The 25,210-nt window shown below is 42.1% G+C and overlaps 1 protein-coding gene across 9 annotated transcripts in view; it reads left to right on the top strand.

Annotated features, from left to right (window-relative positions):
* Positions 1-25,210, top strand: part of APBB2 (amyloid beta precursor protein binding family B member 2) — a 184,386-nt gene that overhangs the window by 32,045 nt on the left and 127,131 nt on the right. The window contains exon 1 of one of the 9 annotated variants that reach the window (XM_058192350.1): positions 2,050-2,243. The exons of 7 other annotated variants lie outside the window; for them this stretch is intronic. The gene's annotated coding sequence lies outside the window, so the exon portion shown is untranslated. Of the gene's footprint in view, positions 1-2,049; positions 2,244-8,630; positions 8,651-25,210 lie in introns of those variants that run through there. One more of the 9 variants, XM_058192352.1, reaches the window with a different exon arrangement.

The raw sequence follows: 25,210 nt of genomic DNA, 5'->3' as shown, positions 1-25,210 counted from the left end.
GACCCGGCTGTCAGCGGAGGAGTGGGACATGACAGTATTAATATTACTAGCTGGACACCCATGCTTTGCTACGAAACTATGTACTCAGGCTTGATAAATTGACACTTCTAGCCTGAAACCTAATGTAGAATGTGTAACTCCGTAGCATCAGAGTGTGTTAATATAATGCAACTGGCAGTTGTAACAGAGGGAGAGGGGGAGTAGACTGTCCTAGCCCGCAGCATCCATCGGTTTTCATCTGGCTAGCATCCTTTCAGTATGTGAGAGAGTTGAGGGGTGTTTGGAAATTCAAACAGTATTTGCTGTATGAGCAAGAAGGAGACAGGAAGGAGGCTGGACGTGGCTTAGCTCAGCTGTTCTGTAGTAAAGCTGCTTGCTGCTGTGAAAGTAAAACTGAAAATGAAACTCCTCTCCTCTGCTTGTGTTTTGCATTTGGAACAGATTTCTTTTGAGGTGGAGAGGGGGCGTAGAACTTCTTAGCATCAGAGCATGGAACAGATTATATTATTACGTTATTATATTATCAATATAATAATATTATATATAATGTAACATTATATTATCAATATGATGGTGATGACCAGTGGTGGGTTTCAATTTTTTTTACTACCGGTTCTTTACTACCAGCGTGGGTGTGGTGGGCGTGGGAGGGGAAAGATACTGTAAAATCTCCATTCCCACCCCACTCCAGGGGAAGGTTACTGCAAAATCCCCATTTCCTCCTGATCAGCTGGGACTTGGGAGTCAGAGAATAGATGGGGGAGGGGCGAGTCAGAATTTTTACTCCCGGTTCTCCGAACTACTCAAAATTTCCTCTACCGGTTCTCCAGAACTGGTCAGAACCTGCTGAAACCCACCTCCGGTGATGACTATCACAACAAAGATGTGCAATGTGACTATTTAAAGATAATTCTACCCGGAACGCAAGCTGTTTGATGAAAATGGAATGTCATATAAATAAAACAAATAAAACATTAAATTAAAAACAACCCACTAGTTTACATGATCCTAAATTGATCAATGTGGTCCTGCTCAGGGCAAAACAAACATTCTGGTGTTCAGTCCCTTCTTACGTTGATTCTTCGTGTGATTTTTGAACTTATTTTTTGAGTGCAATGTCGGGGGTGTGTGTGTGTGTGCTGTGGCTCGCCAGCAGCCTGCGGAGCCCTCAACGGAGTCAGACAGCGAGGAGGCTGAGGAAGAGCGTGGGCCAGTCCTGGAGGCTGGGGAAGGCCGGATGAGGGCTCTGCTTCGGAGGCAGAGGTGGGGCCAAGGCCATCAGGGAGTGATGTGCAAACTCCGGAGCCTCCAGAGGCTGACAGTAGTGAGGCAGAGGAACAGGAAGAGCCTGTTCCTAATGCACGCATGAGAAGAGCTGCCAGAAGGCAAGAACAGCTCAAGCAAAGAGGACAACTCAGGAGTAAGGCCAAGAGATGATTGGCTCCTCCCATAAGGCTTAATTAAAACCAGCAATGGTGTTTGGGTTCTTTGCCGGAAAGCAACATTGATAGCTTCGTCTTGTTGGCATTTGTTTTGTATCGGTGTCTTCTGACGTTTTGCCAAGAAAGGCCTTTGGCAGTTTGCCTAATTGGACCAAGGTTTGCGATAGGACTGAGGAATTTGTGTTGGGAGGAATTTGCTTTAACTTAGTTGGGCTACGCTGAGAAGGAAGTAATTCTCAGCTGTTCGAATAAAGTTTGTTTTTACACTGGCTGAGTTTCCTACTACCTACTGGGGCCTGGGTCACAACAGGGGTTTTTCCTTTTCCGATATAAGAAAACAACTTATAGAATCAGGGCTGACCCCCCCCCCCAATTCTTTTTCACTGCAATTTTTCACCTCCGTTTCTGCTCCTCTGGTCTTCAGCAAACTGCTGGCTCGGGTAAAACTGGGGCAGTTGCCCATCTGATCTCCATCTCGGGCTCTGCGAGCACAGAGGAGCCGAGCTGTGAGAGGTTTGCTGAGCCGCTTCTATTTTGGGATTTCCCAAATTCCGGCCCCTTGGCTGGCTGGCTTGCTTGTTTTGGCATTCACCGCTCTGCACACTTCCTCTCTTGCGGGCCTCGGAGAGACGGAGACGCTGCTGATGTGAGGCCGACAATCTGTGCTGTGCTGTGCTGGGCTTTGCCCGGAGAGAGAAATGCAGACAGGGATTCCGATGGTGGTCTGTAGATTTTCAAGGAATCGTTGGAGATCGGAAGTCAAGCCCGTGAGTTAGCTGTTCTTTGACATGCAAGATTGGGGTAAGCTGAAAAAATGAAGAACAGACCCAAAACTAAAGGCTATTTTCAACAGAAGCTGGAAAGCATCTGCTTCCTTCTGCATGCAGGGGAGATCTTGCTGCTCAATTATTTGTATCTATATCTGTATCTAATCTCCATATCTATCTATCTATCTATCTATCTATCTATCTATCTATCTATCTATCTATCTATCTATCTATCTATCTATCTTGCTGGCTTTCTATCTAGCTGTCTATCTATCTTTATCTGGCTTTCTATCTATCTATCTGGCTTTCTATTTACGGCTATGTCTGCCTGTCTGTCTGTCTATCTATCTGGCTTTCTATATCTATCTATCTATCTATCTATCTATCTATCTATCTATCTATCTATCTATCTATCTATCTATCTATCATCTATATTTCTATCTAGCTGGCTTTCTATCTAGCTGGCTATCTATATCTGGCTTTCTATCTATCTAGCTGGCTATCTATGCCTACCTACCTACCTACCTACCTACCTACCTGCCTGCCTGCCTGCCTGCCTGCCTGCCTATCTATCTATCTATCTATCTATCTATCTATCTATCTATCTATCTATCTATCTATCTATCTATCTATCTATCTATCTATCTGGTGTTCTTTCTATCTATCTGGCGTATCTATCTACCTACCTATCTATTTATCTATTATCTATCTATCTATCTATCTATCTATCTATCTATCTATCTATCTATCTATCTGGCATTCTATCTATATTTCTATCTATCTGGCTATCTATATCTGGCTACCTACGTACCTACCTACCTACCTATATCTGGCTTTCTGTCTATCTGTCTGTCTGTCTATCTGGCTTTCTACCTACCTACCTACCTACCTGCCCATCTTATATATATATATATATATATACATATACATATACATATACATATATATATATATATATATATATATATATATATATAAATATATATATATGTATATGTATATGTATATGTATATGTATATGTATATATGTATATATGTATATATATGTGTGTGTGTGTGTATAATTTTATTGATATTATCAAAATATAAAACTAAAAATAAAGACAGCATCTAATATCTTCTGCATATGGTGAATTTTTTTAAATGCTCAAATTTTATATATATTCTATTGAGATTATCAAAATAGAAAATAGAAGCGAAAAACAATGATAGCATTTTCTTCTCCATGCAGGGAATGTTCTCATGGCTCAACGTTACGTTTGTGTTGTATTTTCATTTTATGGAGATGATCAAAATACAAATTTAAAAGCAAAAATAAAGACGGTCGGAATGGAAAAATAAAGGTAGCGGGGGATGGAAAAATGGGAAGAGAGAAGTGTAGAAGGGGAAAAAGGAGAGAGAGAAAAGTTAATTTCCAAAGCTTTTCTGTGCTGTGGGAAAAAAACTAATGAAACTACAGCCTATAAATCGTAAATCCGCAAATCCCAAAATCAATATTTCTCCCCCGCCCCCTCCGTCGGTCTTGATTCCAAAATCTAGATGGGTTTTCAAGTAGAAATTAAAGTTGGATGGATTCTTGTCTTGGATTAAAAGGATCCAATTCTTGGATGGTTAGCTTGGCCATCTCGGCTAGCTCCAGCTACTCTTCCATTGTGGGAATTACTTTGCTTTTCGATTGTTACGCATAAATTTTTTTTGCTGTCTTATTATCTGTTTAATTAGCTTCCTACTTGATTTATAACGTGGAAGCCATCCAGAGTCACATTATACAGGGCCTGGGCGGCATAAAAAATTAAGAAATAAATAAGCGTACAACAGCTAAGTTCCAGATTTCTTTTTCAAGTTCCTGGTCCAGTCTTCAGTTTGATATTCGTTTTAAAGTTTTATACTCATTTTTATATTTCAGTTCTTCTAGCTGTCTTATTCATTTTAAGAATCCCGCTCGCCTTAAAATCTCGCCCCTTAATTTTATTTTATTTTTACAGCGACGCCGTACAAGTAACTTTTCAGAATTTCGCTGTTCAGATTGCTGGCCATCTTCTCACTGATTTAGAAGGGAGACCTACAGACGGTTCAAAATAAATAAACAAAATTCGGTGGAATGTAATTTCAATTAAAAAGAAGGGATTTAACCACTAAAGACCCACAAGATAAATGGTAGCCCCAGGAAAAGTTTTTAAAAAGGCACCTTTGAAGAAAAGCAAATGAAAGGTTATCTGTTTTTATAGGAGTGCATTTTTTAAAAATACCCGTCACTCCAGATTTAGGGGTCGGTTAGTCCTGCAAGATTTCTGGCTGAGGTTGTAATAGGATCCAGGATCCTTATTAAATGCTAAGCAGCTTGGTGATGAAAGCACCTTTTATATATATATATATATTTATATTTGAAAGTGTTGTCTTAAAGGACTGGCAAAAGTCATGCTGATGTTTGCTGAAGTTTTGCTTTGTGCTTTGAGAGTGATGGCTGCCGTAAAGTTTTCCAGAGGTTCAGCTTAACTTGTTGTAACTTCATGGACCTATCCAGGGAAGGAATTTACCACTATTTTCTTCTAGGATGTTGTATCAACCAATTAAATATGAGCCAACAGTGTGAGGCGGCAACCAAAAAAGCCAATGCAATCCTAAATTGCATGAACAGGGGGATACAATCAAGATCAAGGGAGGTCCTGATACCACTCTATAAAGCCTTAGTAAGACCACACCTAGAGTACTGCATCCAGTTTTGGTCCCCACACTATCAAAAAGACATTGAGACTCTAGAAAAAGTGCAGAGAAGAGCAACCAGGATGTTGAGGGGACTGAACGGTTGCAGGAACTGGGCCTGGCTAGTCTAGTGAAGAGAAGGACTAGGGGAGACATGATAGCAGCCTTCCAATATCTCAGGGGCTTCCCCAAAGAAGAGGGAGTCAAGGTATTTTCTAAAACACCTGAAGGCCAGAGAAGGAACAATGGATGGAAACTGATCAAGGAGAGATTCAACCTGGAAATAAGGAGAAATTTTCCGACAGAAATAATCAACTGGTGGAACAGAAGTTGCCTTCGGAAGTTGTGGGAGCTCCATCACTGGAACTTTCAAGAAGAAACTGAACTGCCGTCTGTCAGAAATGGTGCAGGGTCTCCTGCTTAGGCGGGGGTTGGACTAGATGACCTACAAGGTCCCTTTCAACTCTGTTCATCTGTTAATTTTTTGAAATTTTTTACATGCCTGGTATTTTCCCAGCAAGGGCAACCGGCTCACTCTTCGGAGCTCTTGAGCGTAGATCAGATGGTAACAGCTATGACCTTTGTAATGTAAAATTCACTTGGTCAATTAAAAATGTATTATTATTCTTAAGCCAGCCCAGTGCGTTTTGGCAAGACTTGGAAATAGAATCGGCTTCCAGGTTATTTTACTTGGGAGCCCCAAAGAAATGTTTTCAAATCCAATCCCTGAAGAATTGCACTCAAGGGAATTGCAACGGATGAAGCATTGGGGGCTGCCTCTCTTTACGACAGAATTAGATGTAAAACTTTAGGAAAAAACAGATATTATTTTTATTTATTTATTTATTTAAACTTTTATACCGCCCTTCTCCCGAAGGACTCAGGGCGGTGTACAGCCTTCATTTAAAGCAATTAATATACACACTAAAATAACAATTAAAAAACTTATTGACCCTATAAAATACCCAATAAAATTACAATTAAAAATTTAAAATTTAGAGTTTAAAAATCAGGCCAGTCCGGCTTGGATAAATAAATAAGTTTTCAGTTCCCGGCGAAAGGTCCGAAGGTCAGGCAATTGGCGCAAACCGGGGGGAAGTTTGTTCCAGAGGGTAGGTGCTCCCACAGAGAAGGACCTTCCCCTGGGGGCCGCCAGCCGACACTGTTTGGCGGACGGCACCCTGAGAAGACCCTCTCTGTGAGAGCGTACAGGTCGGTGGGAGGCATATGGAAACAGCAGGCGGTCCCGTAAGTACCCGGGCCCTAAGCCATGGAGCGCTTTGAAGGTGGTAACCAAAACCTTGAAGCGCACCCGGAAGACCACAGGTAGCCAGTGCAGATTGCGCAGGAGCGGTGTTACCCGGGAGCAACGAGGAGCTCCCTCAATCACCCACACAGCTGCATTCTGGACTAACTGAAGCCTCCGAGTGCACTTCAGGGGTAGCCCCATGTAGAGAGCATTGCAATAATCCAGGCGAGAAGTGACGAGAGCATGAGTGACCGTGCATAAGGCATCCCGGTCAAGAAAGGGGCGGTTCTGTCCCGATGATGCTAATTATCCTATTAGCATCATCGGATTGTCAGGAATCCATGCAATTTGAAAGAACAATTTAGGTCGTCCTCGACTTATGACCCCAATGGAACCCAACATTTCCATCGTTAAGGGAGTCTCGCCCCATTTTAAGACCCTCACTTGCCTCGGTTGCTAAGTGGACCACTGCAGTTGTAAAGTCGGTAACCCGGTTGTTAAGTTATGGCTGGACTAGCCTGATTTTTATTTTTATTGGATGGGTTTTTAAAATTTTGTTATTTTACGGGGGAGTACGTTTTTTAACATTTTTGGGCATTTGAATTAGTTTTTTAAGGGATGTTTTTAATTACTGTGTGTATTTATATTTTATCTGCCTGTTCACCGCCCTGAGTCCTTCGGGAGAAGGGCGGTATACAAATTAAAATATTATTATTATTATTATTATTATTAATCTGGCTTCCTCATTGATGTTGCTTGTCAGAAGGTCGCAAACTCGGGATCACGCGACAACACCACCACCCCACCGCAACACTACGACCGTCATAAATACGAACCAGTTTCCAAGAGTCTGAATTTTAATTACGTTAGTGCAGGGATGCTGCAATGGTCATAAGTGTGAATAACGGTCGTAAATCACTTTTTTTCAGTGCCATTGTAAGTCTTAAGTTACTTAAGTAAATCTTGAGTAAATCTCACTTAAGTAAGTCTTAAGTCACTAAGTGAATGATTGTAAGTCAAGGACTACCTGTAATACATACTTTGGTCAATCTGCTTCAGAAGATGAAGACTTAGAGGTGGCAAGATTACACACCCTCTACTACTGGTATTAAAATAGATATCCGCAAGCGATCTCCACAGGGCGCGTTCAAGCAGAAAGGGTCCATTTCATAAAATTAGGGTAAACTCTTTTGAAAGATTCCTGCTATTAGTTTCCTTCAGCGAAAACGAGGAGATTATTAGTGTCTTTACAGCAAGTCAAACGAAGAGTGATTTTGATGAGTGACAGCCGTAACCTCTTGAGTGACATTGCATTACTCCGGGAGCTGCAAAAGGATGAATATGTTAAAGATGATAAAATGCATCTTGTCAGCCTCCATATTTCTATTTGGACTTAGCCGGCCGGCCGGGGGGTTTGCTAGGCAATGACTAATGATTGGGATAATAATAAAAAAAGATGTGTTTCTTGATAAATAATGCCATCGGCTTGATATTGCTGAATGACTGTGGACTCTGCCTTCTCTGAGGATTAAAGGCCACGTAAGCTTGTGCGGTGGTTGAAAGCCGCTAAACGAGCAGCTGGCGGGAATATTTGGTGCGTCAAATGTGTTTAGCGGATAAATAGAATACCGCAAGAAGAGAGTATTTGTAGCTCAGAGTGAGGTTCTTGGTGCTCTCTGAACTTGGTGGTTTTCTTGCAGACGTTTCGTGACCCAACTAGGTAACATCATGTTCTGTCCCCCCTCGCCTCCGTCCGAACGATGGCTTAATTAGCCGGCACTATCAGCTCTGGCAGCAAACTAGCGAGTGTCTGCCAAGTGTCTCTGTTATCTCCCTCGACGCCGATGAGTCGACAAACAGTACTTCAGCTCTAGTCAAGCAGTTGATTTGCCTGCTACGAAGAGGCACAGCAGCTCTCGCTGCCTTTATATCCTGTGGGGTGTGGCTCCATGACTCAGCACTTCCTAGGCCTGCCCCGCCCCTGCTTCTGTTGTTCCCGCCTCTCCTGCCTACGAAACCTAGGGTCCAGCCAGGCCTGATTGCCATCAGCTGGGTCTGGAGGCGTGGCCGGGGGGGGGAAGAGTCGGGGCAGAGGCCTCGTTATCTCCTCCACCTGGCCTGCCTCTGGCTCCTGGAGCTGAGCCAGGGAAGCCGGTGCTCCCGAGGTAAGTCTTGATGGCCTTTCCCCCTCACTTTCCAAGTCACTTTCTGGCAGGGGGCCTGGCTCGGGGTGTGTGTGTGCAGACACAACACATCATCAGTGCCAGAAAAGGGGGGAGGGGGAGAAAGAAGTGGGGGAGGAGGATTGGAAGGACTGTGGTGGTCTCTGAGCTGGGTTGTTTTCTCTCAGACATTTCATTACCCAACTAGGTAACATCATCACTGTGAGGAGGAGGCTGAGGAGGAGACTGAGAAAAAGGAGGACGGGGAGGAAGAAGAGGAGGATTGGAAGGATTTTGTTGCTCTCTGAGTTGGGTTGTTTCTTGCAGGTATTTCATTACTCAACTACCGTGTTTCCCCAAAAATAAGACCCTGTCTTATATTTTTTTGAACCCCAAATTAAGCCCTCGGCCTTGTTTTCGGGGAGGTCTTATTATTTGGGAGCAAGATGGAGCTCCTCTTGCCGTCTTACCTGATTTCCAGCTCTGCGTTTTAAATATTTTCGGGGAGGGCTTATTTTTTTTGGGGGGGGAGGCTTTTTTTAGCTCATGAGCTTAAAAGCCCGATTGGGCTTATTATCAGGGGATGTCTTATTTTGGGGGAAACAGGGTAGGTAACATCATAACTGTGAGGAGGAGGCTGAGGAGGAAGAGGAGGAGGACTTTGTTGCTCTCTGAGCTGGGTTGTTTCTCAAAGACATTTCATTACCCAACTAGGCAACATCATCACTGGGAGGAGGAGGAGGAGGAAGAGAAAGAGAAAGAGGCAGAGGAGGAGGGGGAGGAGGACTGTAGGGGTTTTTTTTTAACTTTTTTTTTTTGCCACGGTCGTTAAGCAAATCACTGCTTGTTAACTGAATCATGGGGTCGTTAGACAAATCCAAAGCCAGCTGGGGAATTCTGGGAGTTGAAGTCCGCAGGTCAGGTTGCCAGGGATTAAACAGTAATGGAGTTGGAAAGGCCTTGGAGGTCATCTAGTCCAACCTCCTGCTATACTAATACCAATACTATATACTATACTAGAATCTATACTTATATTATACTATAGATTAATACTAATCCATACTATACTCATACAATACTATATACTAATACTAATCTATACTAATACTATTACTAATATCAGTATCAATACTAATACCAATACTATACTTACTATACTATACTAGATACTATACTAGGTACTATATGTGTACTATATATTAATACTAAGACTGATCTATCTATAGTATAGATACTATAGTATAGATACTAATACATTAGTATTAATGTATAGTATAAGTATAGTATCTAGTATAGATACTATAGTGTTATATAGTATTAGTATAGTAGTATTAGTATAGTATTGGTATTAGTATTAGTATTGGTAAATAGTATAGTATAAGTATAGTATAGATTCTATACTTATATAATATATATATATAACAACAGAGTTGGAAGGGACCTTGGAGGCCTTCTAGTCCAACCTCCTGCCCAGGCAGAAAACCCTACGCCACTTCAGACAAATGATTATTCAACATTTTCTTAAAAATTTCCAGTGTTGGAGGATTCACAACTTCTGGAGGCAAGTCGTTCCACTTATTAATTGTTCTAACTATCAGGAAATTTCTCCTTAGTTCTAAGTTGCTTCTGTCCTTGATTAGTTTCCACCCATTGCTTCTTGTTCTGCCCTCAGGTGCTTTGGAGAATAGCTTGACTCCCTCTTCTTTATGACAACCCCTGAGATATTGGAACACAGCTATCATGTCTCCGCTAGTCCTTCTTTTCATTAAACTAGACATACCAAGTTCCTGCAACCGTTCTTCATATGTTTTAGCCTCCAGTCCCCTAATCATCTTCGTTGCTCTTCTCTGCACTCTTTCTAGAGTCTCAGCATCTTTTTTACATCACGGCAACCAAAACTTATACTATACTTATACCAAAACTTATACTATACTATATACTAATACTAATCTATACTAATACTGATACGAATATGAATTTATTTTATTTTTTTATTTTTATTTGCATTTATATCCCGCCCTTCTCCGAAGACTCAGGGCGGCTTACACTATGTTAGCAATAGTCTTCATCCATTTGTATGTTATATACAAAGTCAACTTATTGCCCCCCCAACAATCTGGATCCTCATTTTACCTACCTTATAAAGTATGGAAGGCTGAGTCAACCTTGGGCCTGGTGGGACTTGAACCTGCAAGTAATTGCAAGCAGCTGTGTTTATAACAGACTGTCTTACCAGCCTGAGCCACCAGAGACCCTGGTGAATACTAATATGAATATGAATATACTAATATACTAATACTAATATACTAATATAATAATATATAATATAATACTAATATAATATAAATATTATAATAATATAATATAATAATATATAATAATATAATAAATAATAATATAATATAATAATATACTAATATACTAATACTAATATGAATATGAATATTAATACTAATACTATACTAGACCTCTACTATTCCTGGCAAATTATGTGTACTTCTTTCCCCCCTTTTCTGCATGGATCCCTTTGGTTTCTCGTTTAGCAGAGGGATCTTCGATTTTGATCGAATTTGATCGTTGATCAATTCGGGGACCCTCCCCCCTCCCCCCCCCCGTGCTGGAAGGGCCTCCCCTTGACAAAATACGTCTGTGTGATGCTGCGGTGGTTTGTGTCGGTGCGGCTGGCTTGTGAGTACGGCGTGTGGAAGCATCCTGGCCATTTGTCCTTATTTGTCTTGGTTTCCAGAGATAAACCGACCGGCCCCTCAGACCCATCATGCTTTCCATGAGCCGTTGTTGGAACAATATGGCACTGACTCACACAAAGGAAAGAGGCAGTGTGTGGGAGGAACAATGTGCCCTATTGATCACAGTGAATTGTTCAGACGGTGCAGTTTTTTTTCCTTCCTCTGGCAGGCTTTGAAATCCAAATTCTCTTAAACTTTCCTTTGAATTCAGAGGCCGCGATTGTGGGACTGCTTCAGAAGGGGTGGAGGAGGGGAAAAAAAAGAAAAGAGATAATTTGCTATCTAAATACTAATTTTGCTCTGTAAATACTCAATTAGTAACACAGTTGTAAAGTGAATCTGGATTCCCCATGGACAGTCCTAGCCCTCAACGTAAGACCACAATTAAGCCCCAATTGATGTTGCTAAGCGAGATATTCCTTAAGTCAGTTTTGCTCCGTTTTACGACCTTTCTCGCTGAAGTTGCAAAGTTAGCGACTTGGTTGTTAAGTGAATCTGGCTCCCCCATTGGCTTTGAGGGTCTGGAGGGGATCGCATGACCCCGGGGGACACTGCAGCGGTCGTAAATAGGAGTCAGTTGCCAAGCTTCCAACTTTTGATCATGTGACCATGGGGGGGATGCTGCAACGGTCATAAGTGTGAAACACGGTCATAAGTCACTATTTTCAGTGGCCCTTGTAACTTTGAACGGCCACTGGGAGAACTATTGTACGTCAAAGGCTTTCTGTATTGCATTTTAAATTCCATGTGGGACCAGGAATTAGACAATTACAGTAACTGCTTACAATAACTTCCTAATTATATATATTTATATCTTTTAAAGATCTTAAGATACTTATCTTAAGAATAAGAATTCTAGTCTTAAGTATTTAAGAATAAGTACTTAAGACTAGAATAACAGAGTTGGAAGGGACCTTGGAGGTCTTCTAGACCAACCCCCTACTTAGGCAGGAAACCCTACACCACTTCAGACAAAGGGTTATCTAATCTCTTCTTAAAAACTTCCAGTGTTGGAGCATTCACAACTTCTGGAGGCAAGTTGTTCCACTGACTCCTAGAGGCTGGGGACAGTAAAAAAACATACTTCTGTCCAACCAGAAGTTGGTAAATGGGCCGTTTCTGGCCTCCGGAGGGCCTGGGGGCGGTGGGGAAGGCTGTTTTCCCCCTCCCCAGACTCATAGAGAGGCTCTGGAGCCAGGTGAGGGAGAAAAACGGGCCTTCCCCACCACCACCCAGGCCCTCCGGAGGCAGGAAACAGCCTGTTTCCCTACTTCTGGTGGGCCCAGAAGGCCCGAAAATCAGCTGGCTGGTGCACGCATGCGCCCTGGAGCTGAGCTCATGTGCCTGCTGATATGGGTGGCACACGTGCCATAGGTTCGCCCTCACGAAACTAGACATACCCAGTTCCAACAACCGTTCTTCATATGTTTTAGCCTCCAGTCCCTTAATCATCTTTGTTGCTCTTCTCTGCACTCTTTCTAGAGTCTCAGCATCTTTTTTTACATCGTGGCGACCAAAACTGGATGCAGAATTCCAAGTGTGGCTTTATATCTTTTGTATCAACAGTGGTTTCAAATGCTGAAATTTTTGGTGGTAAAACAGGGTTTCCCTTGTGGGAAAAGTAAGATTGGCTGTTTTCGGAAAACAATCAAGTCCTCTGTCTTATGGATAGTGCAGTCTCTATTATACCATATTGGAAAATGTTCTTTTTCTTGTTTGAAGTCCTACTAGCTATAGCTGGAGCAAGTGTCGTGTTCTGTGGGACGAGACATTGAACATTCCATTGTTTCTAACAAGCTTAGAAATCACAATGGGGACAATTTGCTATTTTTTCCCCTGCTACTTTCATCATCCTTCTTCTGGTGCCATCCTCACTTAGGGTCTCAAAAGACGGTGGCCTAGTCTTTCAAAAAAGTTGAAAATAAAATAAGAATAAACCCAGAGTTCATTGGAGTCAGATGTGGCCTGATAGATAGATAGATAGATAGATAGATAGATAGATAGATAGATAGATAGATAGATAGGAGGGAGGGAGGGAGGGAGGAAGGAAGGAAGGAAGGAAGGAAGGAAAGAAGATGGATGGACGGATAGCTGACAGATAGATAGATAGATAGATATACAGTAGGTAGATAGATACAGTAGGTAGATAGATGATAGAAAGATAGATAGATGATAGATAGATAGCAGATAGATAGATAGATACAGTAGATAGATAGATGATAGATAGAAAGATAGATAGATAGATAGATAGATAGATAGATAGATAGATAGATAGATAGATGATAGATAGAAAGAAGATGGATGGATAGCTGCAGACAGATAGATACATAGATAGACAGACAGACAGATAGAAGATAGATAGATAGATAGATAGATAGATAGATAGATAGATAGATAGATACAGTAGATGGATAGATGATAGATAGATAGATAGATAGATAGATAGATAGATAGATAGATAGATAGATAGATAGATAGAAAGAAGATGGATGGATAGCTGCAGACAGATAGATACATAGATAGACAGACAGATAGAAGATAGATAGATAGATAGAGATAGATACAGTAGATGGATAGATGATAGATAGATAGATAGATAGATAGATAGATAGATAGATAGATAGATAGATAGATAGATAGATAGATAGATAGAAAGAAAAGATGGATGGATAGCTTGACAGATAGATAGATAGATAGATAGATAGATAGATAGATAGATAGATAGATAGATAGATAGATAGATAGATACAGATAGATGATAGATAGATAGATAGATAGATAGATAGATAGATAGATAGATAGATAGATAGATAGATAGAAGATGGATGGATAGCTGACAGACAGACAGACAGATGATAGAAAGCTAGATAGATAGATAGATCGATCCCCAACATATTTCAAACCATTTTCTTCTTTAAGGTATTTTTTTTCTGAAAAGAAGAAAAATATTCTTATTGGGGACAGAAGCCATAGTTGGCTGATTTTTAGTAGTATTTTTTCAGTAGTATGTCAAGGTTTCTCTCCGAAGCAGAAGATAATTATCTAAAACAAAACAAAACTGGGCATTTTTCACCCCTTTCATTCAATATTTCTGGTTGGGAAATTCATCTTTTTCATGACCTTTTTTGGGGGGGAATTTTTCTGCTTATTTCTCCAAGCGTTGCATTCATTTCTGGCTTAAATTGGAAATCGTTTTCCTTGAGATATTTTATCATTTCCTGTTTGGTTTTCTGGACTCGAGAGAGACTGGGGGGGAAAAAAATTGGCCTGCAAAGAAAACTATTCTCAGCCTTACAATTTGTGCGTCCTTCCCAAAAAATCACATTTTCAAGGCTTCCTTTTACCTGTTTGCTTGCTGTGCCGTATAAACGGTTGGTTCAAAATGTCACCGAGGAGGATAACAAAGCCAAACCAATAAGCATAAAACTATTTTTTTCCCCATAGTCCTGGCTTATCGTAAAGAATAATAACTGGAAATAAGAGGTGTGCAAGTAAGGGCTGGGGATACAAATTTGTCATTTCCTGTCACAGCAGCTGCAGAACAATAACAGCTTTAGCCCCTTCTCACAGCTGGAAATCACGATTAAATAATAATAATAATAATAATAATAATAATAATAATAATAATAATAATAATAATAATAATAATAATAATAATAATAATAATATTTTTATTTATAGACCGCCCTTCTCCCAAAGGACTCAGGGCGGTGTACAGCCACAAGTAAAATACAGAAAGAAAACAACAGTACAAAACTAAAAACAACCCTTAAAAAACCTATTTAATTTGGCTACTTATAGATAAAAATAGTCCCACTAAAATTTACTAAAAAATTTAAAAACCCATAAATCAATTTAATAATATAAAATTTAAGCGAGTCCTAGCTTAATAATTGTTTTCCCAGCCTTGGGTATATGGGTAGTCCTCACTAAGTGAAGTGACCGTTCAAGAGATAGAGAAGAAGGAGGAGAGAGAGAAAATGAGAGAGACGAAAGAGAGAAAAAGGAGAGAAAGAGAGAGAGAGAAAAGAAAGGAGAGGAAGGGAGAGACTAGAGAGAAAAAAGAGAAAGAAAGAAGAGAGAAAGAGAAGATGAGAGAGAGAGAAAGAAGAGAGAGAAAAAGCGGAGAGAGAGAGAGGAGAGAAAGAAGAGAGAGAATGAAGAAAGAGGAGAGAGAGAAAGTAGAGAGAAAATAAAGAAGGGAGAAAGAGAAGAGAGAAAAAGAGAAAGAAAAAAGAGAGAAAAAAGAGGAGAGAGAAGACGAGAGAGAAAGAAGAAAGAGAGAAAAGAAAGAGGAGAGAGAGAGAGAAAGAGGAGGGTGCTTTTAATTTTAATTGAAAAGTCTTATCAAATGTTTAACTTTTTTAAACACATTCACTCGTAGCCTTAACCCGAGGGCAGGCCAAATTGTTGACAGCACAGCTTGGCACCAGCAAAACACATTCTTAATTGTTTCGAATCAAGGGCCGGGCATGTTTATTTTTACAACGATTTCTGGGGAACGATTGTTTTCTTGTCTTAAGACAGCCAAAATACACGGTGTGCCGTGAATATCTTCCAATGGCATTTTAGGGTGGCTTTGCTGGCCGACTTCTCAAACTTCTTTCATCGGTTTCTCGCTCCGCCGTGTCATTTTTTTTCAAGATGTCAAGACAGCCTTCATGGCCTGGGTCAGTCTGTCTATCCTCCAAGTGTCTCATCCCTGATTAGAGGAATTGCAAAGTGCCAAGTGACATTTGGCACCTAATAAGAAATGTTTTCTCCCTCCCTTTCTCCTTTCTGCCCTTTGACACAACATTACCAACAGTTGGTTGCTAGAATTGGGTATGTCTAGTTTAATGATTTAAACTAAATTTAAATTTAAATTTAATTTAAAGGGACACGGTGGCTCAGGGGCTAGGACGTTGAGGTTGTTGATCGAAAGGTCGGCAGCTCAGAGGTTCGAATCCCTAGTGCTGCCGTGTAACGGGGTGAGCTCCTGTTACTTGTCCCAGCTTCTGCCAACCTAGCAGTTTCGAAAGCACATAAAAATGCAAGTAGAAAAAATAGGGACCACCTTTGGTGGGAAGGTAACAGCGTTCTGTGCGCCTTTGGTATCTAGTCATGCCGGCCACATGACCACGGAGACGTCTTCGGATAGCGCTGGCTCTTCGGCTTTGAAACAGAGATGAGCACCGCCCCCTAGAGTCGGCAACGATATGTGCGAGGGGAACCTTTACCTTTACCTTTTAGTTTAATGAAAAGAAGGACTAGGGGTAACAGGATAGCAGTATTCCAATATCTCAGGGGTTGCCCCAAAGAAGAGGGAGTCAAGCTATTCTCCAAAGCGGCAGTCACCAACTGGTGAGAAGATTTTGGTGGTCCGCGAGACCCCCAAACGGAGCTTCAGAAAAGAAGCTCCCAAACAGAGCTTCAGAGGCTTTTTTTCTGAAGTTCTGTTTCGGAGGCTTTCAGAGGCAGAAAAAAGTTTTTTTCTGAACTGGGAGTTTCAGAGGCAGGAAAAAAAAGCCAAAAAAAAACAAGGCACAGAGCTCACAACCAAGGAACCTGTTGTTAAAATTCACCTCTGGGAACAGCTGATTGGGGGTATTCTGGGAGGCCAATCCACCTGCCAATCAGCTTTTTTCTTATTTTCCTCCCCCCAAAATAAGGTGCGTCTTATACTCCAAAAAATACAGTATAGTACAAGCATCCTGAAAAAATCATGCTAGGACTTATTTTCCGGTTGGGTCTTATTTTCGGGGAAACAGGGTAGCAAGTTTGTGGAGGTGGAAAACTGAAGTCAGATTTTATTTCTATTATTATTGGCCGCAGAAGGGACATTAAGGCAAAGCCGTATCCGTGCCTTGAGGTCGCTGCTGAAACGAGATATCTTGCCGTAATGAGGCTGGATGGAAGAGCTTATTTTGCAACCAGTTTTGGAGATTCCTGCTTTCTTGGATTCATCACCCGAAGGTTATTTTAGGCATGATTATAGAGTGGGTCTAATTCTCTCTTTGGCAGAGGCAATTTCCATCACTCAAATTCCTCTTCAGAATAGTCAGGTTAAAAGTACCCCTCTGAATAGTTGTTGTTTCTTGCATAGATTTGTGTTTTCTGCCGTTTATGTCTTTGTCTCATGAATGAAGGCGAATAGACGTATCTCAGGATAATGTTGCAGGACGGGACCAGAGCTTTAGTCTTCCGGCTTTCGGACTCGTGTTAGAGCCCATCCTCAGAGAACTTCTCTCTACCAGAGTGTGCGCTTTGGGGTGTTCTGTGTGGTGTATTTATATGGTGCCTGTTGTGTGTGGCTTTTTAGTTGTGGATTGGGGTGTTGATGGCTGACTATTAAGTCATTGGCTGTTGTTTCCTTCTGCTGCCAAGCTCTCCCCTCCTAAGCATTTGATAAGCTGGTGATAAATCAGCACTCCTGTTGACTGACCCCATTTCCAAGGCTTCAATCACTTCCCTGGCTGTTTTTGTGCCTGCTCATCCAACAATCTTAGTAGCTGCAAAATTGAATGTATCTGTCGGCGTTCCGAGTAATGCATCTAAAGAAATCAGAACCCCAAAGCAGGAACGTTCCTCAGAGAACATGTTTATTTGACGCATCATATCGGCACAGCCAGTGAAAACCAACTCTAAAAGCTTCTCACCGTTTGTTGTGGTCTACCAGCAACCTGCGGAGCTGGCAGCGGAGTTGGACAGTGAGGAGGCTGGGGAGAATAATGGGTCAGTCCTGGAGTCAGTGGAAGGCTGGACGAGGGCTCTGCGTTGGAGGCAGAGATGGGGCCAGGGCCATCTGGGAGTGATGCGTGGACTCCGGAACCTCCAGAGGTGGACAGCAGAGAGGCAGAGGAACAGGAGGAGCCTGTTCCCAATGTATGCATGCGAAGAGCTGCCAGAAGGCAAGAGCAGCTAAAGCAAAAAGGACGACTCGGGAGTAAGGCCAGGAGATGATTGGCCCCTCCCATAAGGCTTAAAAGAGCAGCAACGGCTCTTGGGTTCTTTGTAGGAAAGCAACTGTTGCTACAATTGTTTCTTGTCGGCGTCTCTTGTTTCTGAACTTTGTGGGGCTTTGCCAAGAAAAGCCTTTGGCAGGGTGCCAAGGAAGACAAAAGTTTGTGATAAGGCCGAAGGACTTTTTCTGAAGGACTTTGTTTTGGACTTAATTTGTTCTAATAAAATATGTTTGTTTAGGACTGATTGTGTCTGGTAATAACTACTTGGGCCTGGTCACAACATGGTTACCATGTAATTAAAAGAGCAATGGTTTCCCTCCCCAGATGTCACAGGTCATATTGTCCAATCAAAGCAGATGGCAGGCTTCCGCGACCACTTCTGCTCCTCCTCCTCCTGCCACCTGTTGGGGTGACCTTGGTTCCCATGTCTGCCAGATGATCTAGCTATTTCCCCCTCATCTTTCCCTACAGTGTGTTACAACTGTGAAGCAGCATAAGATGGCTTCAGCCAGGTTCAATTTAGAGTTGACAATATTTCCTCGTTTGTTGTGAAACCCCCTTTTCTTATATTCGAAAGGGCAACTTGAGGCATAAGCATTTAGCACTTGCCTCCTAGGATTTCTGCAAACGTACGACTTGAATATGACAGATAAATAAGAGACTTATGCAGTTTATTCCCGATATTCATCGTCTTTATTCCATGCAACAGGGGCCGGTTTAGCTCAGGCTGGTAAAGCCTGTTATTAAGAACACAGAGCCTGCAATTATTGCAGGTTCAAGCCCGGCCCAAGGTTGACTCAGCCTTCCATCCTTTATAAGGTAGGTAAAATGAGGACCCAGATTGTTGGGGGGGCAATAAGTTGACTTTGTGAAAATATACAAATAGAATGAGACTATTGCCTTATACACTGTAAGCCGCCCTGAGTCTTCGGAGAAGGGCGGGGTATAAATGTAAACAAAAAAATAAATAAAATGCTTTATTTATACATTTATTTATTTTTAAAAAAGTGCAGTTCTATGAACATTTATATGAAAGGAAGATATTGGGTGAAGAATGCCATTAAGCATGTCCAGCTAATTAGAACTGGATTCCTTCCTTCCTTCCTTCCTTCCTTCCTTCCTTCCTTCCTTCCTTCCTTCCTTCCTTCCTTCCTTCCTTCTTTCTTTCTCTCTCTCTCTCTCTCTCTCATTCTCTCTCTCTCTCTCTCTTTCTATCATTCATTCATTCATTCATTTATTCATTCATTCATTCTATTTCTTTTGCCACCATAAACATTTTGAGAGGTGCCCCAAAAGACCGAGGGACCAGTTCATATTTTGAAGATATTGCAGCTGTTCAAACATGAAATATAAAAAATGTACATATGAAAAGAAAACTACCGTGTTTCCCTAAAAATAAGACCCAATTGGAAAATTAGCCCTAGCGTGACTTTTCAAGATGCTCATAATATAAGTCCTACCCCCTCAGAATAAGCCCCAGTTAAGATTGTCAACCAGACTGAGGCATTTAGCACCATATTTCCCCAAAAATAACTCCTAACCAGAAAATAAGTCCTAATTTTGGAGCAAAAATTAATATAAGACCCGGTCTTATTTTTGGGGAAACACGGTATTGATAAAGGAAAAAAAGCTGCAAGCTAAGATAAGTGCATTAATTAAATAAATAGTTGTTAATATAATGCACTTGTAAATTAAACAAAAATATTGAAAGCGGCCCCAAACATCATGCACCGAGCCTGCTATGTGTTTGGCGTAGAGATTTGGCAAAATTGCATTTGCTAGATGACAAATAAAAATATCCTGCGCCGATTTTGCAAAATCAGGATCTTCAATATTTCGGATGTTCCCGGCTGTAGGATCACTTGGAATCCTGCTCCCCTTTTAATATACCTTTGGATGCTGACTCACAATAATGCTGACAGCACTCTTTCTTTAAACATGCTCCAGGCCCTTCTAAATACATGTCTAAGATTAAATTAGCCAGTTAAACTGCCTTAAACAAGTCCTTGTTCACTTGAGGCCATTAGATTTGGTTTAAGGATTCCCCCCCCCCCCAACTAGATTCTTCTGTAGTCAGCAGTTCATCAAAGCGGTTCTGCTTTGTCCTGGTATCGCTATTTGATTTGACCATTTGCTGGATTTATATTTGTAATAGTATGTGAGAACGACCTTGGAACACAGAGGGGAAAGCTACAATCAGGTTGACAGTCTGCAGGAAAATGGGAACATTTTAAAGTCCTAGAAGGGACCCTCCCTAGTTTTCACTTTATTTAGACTTAGAAGACTTAAAGGTAAAGGTTCCCCTCGCACATACGTGCTAGTCGTTCCCGACTCTAGGGGGCAGTGCTCATCTCCGTTTCAAAGCCGAAGAGCCAGCACTGTCCGAAGACGTCTCCATGGTCATGTGGCTGGCATGACTAAATGCCAAAGGCACATGGAATGCTGTTCCCTTCCCACCAAAGGTGGTCACTATTTTTCTACTTGCATTTTTTACCTGCTTTCGAACTGCTAGGTTGACAGAAGCTGGGACAAGTCACGGGAGCTCACCCCGTTATGCGACGCTAGGGATTCGAACCGCTGAACTGCCGACCTTTCGATCGACAAGCTCAGTGGCTAAGACACCGCGTCCCTTTTAGAAGACTTAAAATAACTTTATTGAGACTTTGAATGTACACTGATTGGCATACATTAAAATGAAATTTTGTTGCATACAGCTCTTAAAAATCGGTGTTTGTGTTGAATGGATATAATCCTTGTGATGTAAATTGGTAAATTAGGACTGTCAGTTTGATTTTTGCTGTAGCGGGGACTCTATCCAAGAAGATATAATTTCTCCTGAAATGACTTTGTCCTCCTGTACTATTTATTTCTGTAGAATTGAAGTGATTTGGGCATAAGGTTTACAGCATTTTTCCCAACGCCAAAAGCTACATATTTGAAATATTTTTCTTTCTCTAGAAATAAAAATAATATTTGAAATATGCAGCCCGCTGAAGTTCCAGATGGAAAATCCTGTAATTGACCATTGCATTGCTTGGAATAGTGCCGTTCATTCGAGATAGGTTTCAAAATTAAACGTTAAAAAAACCAAAACAAAACCCTAAATGGAATTAAAAACTGCAGTGAGGCTGCGATTATTAAGAGAATGAATTTGCGCGTAGTACTGAGATATTTTTTTAATTTGGTCTGTGTGTTTTGCTTAATCTACGTCTAAGGTGCCCTTGGTTATTTGGAAATAAATGGTATGGCATTGCTGTAATTGTCAATCTAGCACTTTTCAAGATATCTCTATTTTTTAAAAAAAGTATTCCTACAATCTATCCTTAATTAACTTTCAGGAGGACTTGTTATTTGTTTAAAGAGAGATTTTGGCGGTGACTGGCAGAGTAATTAACCTTTCCTTCGGGAAAAGAAACTTAGCGTGTATTTGGAGTTTGGGGGGCAAATTTATTCCCACGATAGTTTTCCGATTAGGACTTTGAATAAGCAGCGGAAACTGTTCCCTAAAAGCTCCTCTGAGATTTTAGTCTTACATTCTCCATCCAAGCCTTTTGCATACTAACGGGAGATGTTTACCTCCTTTGTGAATAAGCTTGGAAGATGTTCAACAAATACTGTTTTTTATGTTCAATCGGTTTTTAATGTCTGGGTTGGGGGAAAAAAATGAACTGTGATCTCTTGAGTTTCATTGTTTAGTTGATCTTAATAATACTGAGCTAATTTTCATGGCATCATATGATGATATGAGGGTGTCTTCAGGATATAGACCCGTGAAGGCGAACCTACGGCATGCCTCTCTGCGGCAGGGGTGAAATGCTACCAGTTCGGACCAGATCGGGAGAACTGGTAGCGGAGATTGGGGATGGTTCGCTTTACCGGTAGCAATTGCTGGCTGGCCACGTCCCCAAAACGGTCCACGTCCCACAGCTCTGCCATGCTTCCCTGCCTTCTGCACTGCCAAACTCATTGTTCGGAGCATCTAAGGAAACATCTTCCAACTCTTCAAGATCGACTTTAAGGGCTCCGAGAAGCCGACAGCAAAAGTAGCGGCAGCGGGGGCAACGGGTATGTGTGTCCCTCCTCGGTCCTCTCCCAGGTGACAGCCAGGGCTTCGCTGCCTCCTCTTTTCCTAAGAGGGGCGGTGTCTGCCTCCAAGTCCTTGCAGAGGGCCGCTGCCACTACTTTTGCTGTCGGCTTCTTAAAGTCGATCTTGAAGAGCTGGAAGACGTTTCCTTAGATCGCCAAACGTCAGCCATCTAAGGAAACGTCTTCTTACACCTTCTCCCCATTCCCCCTCCCACTTTTCCATGTCTGTGCCTGGATTCTGCTTCTGCAAGAGAAGACCCACTTGGGTGGCGGAGGGAAACCAGGGGTGAAATGCTCCCGGTTCAGACCGGATCGCACGATCCGGTAGTGATGGGGGCAGGTAGTTCGGAGAACCGGTAGCAAAAATCCCTGCCCACCCCCGACTGTCCACGCCTCGCTGTTCCTCTTCTCTGTCCCTGAAGCGCTTGGTGGTGGTATAGCTGCAAATGGCCGTAAATGATTGCCGCGGCACTTCAAAGGGCCGCACTACAGCTGATCAGCTCTGTAGGCAGTTAGTAGACCAGTGCCTCTGTTTTTAAAGAAGGTAGACCGGTGCCTGCCAAAAAAAAGGCACTTGGTAGACCGGGGCCTCTCAGTAAAAGGCATTTGGTAGACCAGGGCCTCTATTTTTAAAGAAGGTAGATCGGTGCCTCCCAAGTTTTGTATACTTTATTATTTTTATTATTTAATATAATATAACAACAGAGTTGGAAGGGACCTTGGAGGCCTTCTAGTCCAACCCCCTGCCCAGGCAGGAAACCCTACCCCATCTCAGACAAATGGTTATCCAACATTTTCTAAAAATTTCCAGTCTTGGAGCATTCACAACTTCTGCAGGCAAGTCGTTCCACTTATTAATTGTTCTAACTGTCAGGAAATTTCTCCTTAGTTCTAAGTTGCTTCTTTCCTTGATCAGTTTCCACCCATTGCTTCTTGTTCTACCCTCAGGTGCTTTGGAGAATAGCTTGACTGCCTCTTCTTTGTGGCAGCCCCTGAGATATTGGAAGACTGCTATCATGTCTCCCCTAGTCCTTCTTTTTATTAAACTAGACATACCGAGTTCCTGCAACCGTTCTTCATATGTTTTAGCCTCCAGTACCCTAATCCTCTTTGTTGCTCTTCTCTGCACTCTTTCTAGAGTCTCAGCATCTTTTTTACATTGTGGCGACCAAAACTGGATGCAATATTCCAAATGTGGCCTTACCAAGGCATTATAAAGTGGTATTAACACTTCACGTGATCTTGATTTTATCCCTCTGTTTATGCAGCCCAGAACTGTGTTGGCTTTTTTGGCAGCTGCTGCACACTGCTGGCTCATATCTAAATGGTTATCCACTAGGACTCCAAGATCCCTCTCACAGGTACTACTATTGAGCAAGGTACCACATATACGGTACCGGTGCATTTTGTTTTTTTTGCACAGGTATCATATATGTGGTACCCTGCTCAATTTATTATTATTGACCATGCCCATTCAGTCACCTGACCACCAAGCCGCACCCACCAATTAAGCTATGCCCACAGAACCGGTAGGGGAAATTTTTAGATTTCACCCCTGAGGGAAACTCAAAGCTTTGGGGGTTTCAGAAGGGCAGAATGTGTTTCAAAATGTGCAGCTCCTGACTCTTAACAGTGAGTGACCTGAAGTTGGCCACGCCCACCCGGTCCCATGACCACCAAACCACACCCATCAAGCCACACCCACCAAACCGGTAGCAAAAATCCCTGCCCACCCCCGACTGTCCACGCCTCGCTGTTCCTCTTCTCTGTCCCTGAAGCGCTTGGTGGTGGTATAGCTGCAAATGGCCGTAAATGATTGCCGCGGCACTTCAAAGGGCCGCACTACAGCTGATCAGCGCTGTAGGCAGTTAGTAGACCAGTGCCTCTGTTTTTAAAGAAGGTAGACCGGTGCCTGCCAAAAAAAAGGCACTTGGTAGACCGGGGCCTCTCAGTAAAAGGCATTTGGTAGACCGGGGCCTCTATTTTTAAAGAAGGTAGACCGGTGCCTCCCAAGTTTTGTATACTTTATTATTTTTATTATTTAATATAATATAACAACAGAGTTGGAAGGGACCTTGGAGGCCTTCTAGTCCAACCCCCTGCCCAGGCAGGAAACCCTACACCATCTCAGTCAGATGGTTATCCAACATTTTCTTAAAAATTTCCAGTGTTGGAGCATTCACAACTTCTGCAGGCAAGTCGTTCCACTTATTAATTGTTCTAACTGTCAGGAAATTTCTCCTTAGTTCTAAGTTGCTTCTTTCCTTGATCAGTTTCCACCCATTGCTTCTTGTTCTACCCTCAGGTGCTTTGGAGAATAGCTTGACTGCCTCTTCTTTGTGGCAGCCCCTGAGATATTGGAACACTGCTATCATGTCTCCCCTAGTCCTTCTTTTTATTAAACTAGACATACCGAGTTCCTGCAACCATTCTTCATATGTTTTAGCCTCCAGTCCCCTAATCATCTTTGTTGCTCTTCTCTGCACTCTTTCTAGAGTCTCAGCATCTTTTTTACATTGTGGCGACCAAAACTGGATGCAATATTCCAAATGTGGCCTTACCAAGGCATTATAAAGTGGTATTAACACTTCACGTGATCTTGATTCTATCCCTCTGTTTATGCAGCCCAGAACTGTGTTGGCTTTTTTGGCAGCTGCTGCACACTGCTGGCTCATATCTAAATGGTTATCCACTAGGACTCCAAGATCCCTCTCACAGGTACTACTATTGAGCAAGGTACCACATATACGGTACCGGTGCATTTTGTTTTTTTTTGCACAGGTATCATATATGTGGTACCTTGCTCAATTTATTATTATTGACCATGCCCATTCAGTCACCTGACCACCAAGCCACACCCACCAATTAAGCCACGCCCACAGAACCGGTAGGGGAAATTTTTAGATTTCACCCCTGAGGGAAACTCAAAGCTTTGGGGGTTTCAGAAGGGCAGAATGTGTTTCAAAATGTGCAGCTCCTGACTCTAACAGTGAGTGACCTGAAGTTGGCCACGCCCACCCGGTCCCATGACCACTAAACCACACCCATCAAGCCACACCCACCGAACCAGTAGCAAACATTTTTACATTTCACCCCTGCTCTGCGGGCAC

This window comes from Ahaetulla prasina, chromosome 8, assembly GCF_028640845.1.
Source record: "Ahaetulla prasina isolate Xishuangbanna chromosome 8, ASM2864084v1, whole genome shotgun sequence".
Classification (NCBI taxonomy): domain Eukaryota; kingdom Metazoa; phylum Chordata; class Lepidosauria; order Squamata; family Colubridae; genus Ahaetulla; species Ahaetulla prasina.
The sequence above is the reverse complement of the archived record's forward strand: the minus strand, read 5'-3'. Positions and strand labels throughout refer to the sequence as shown.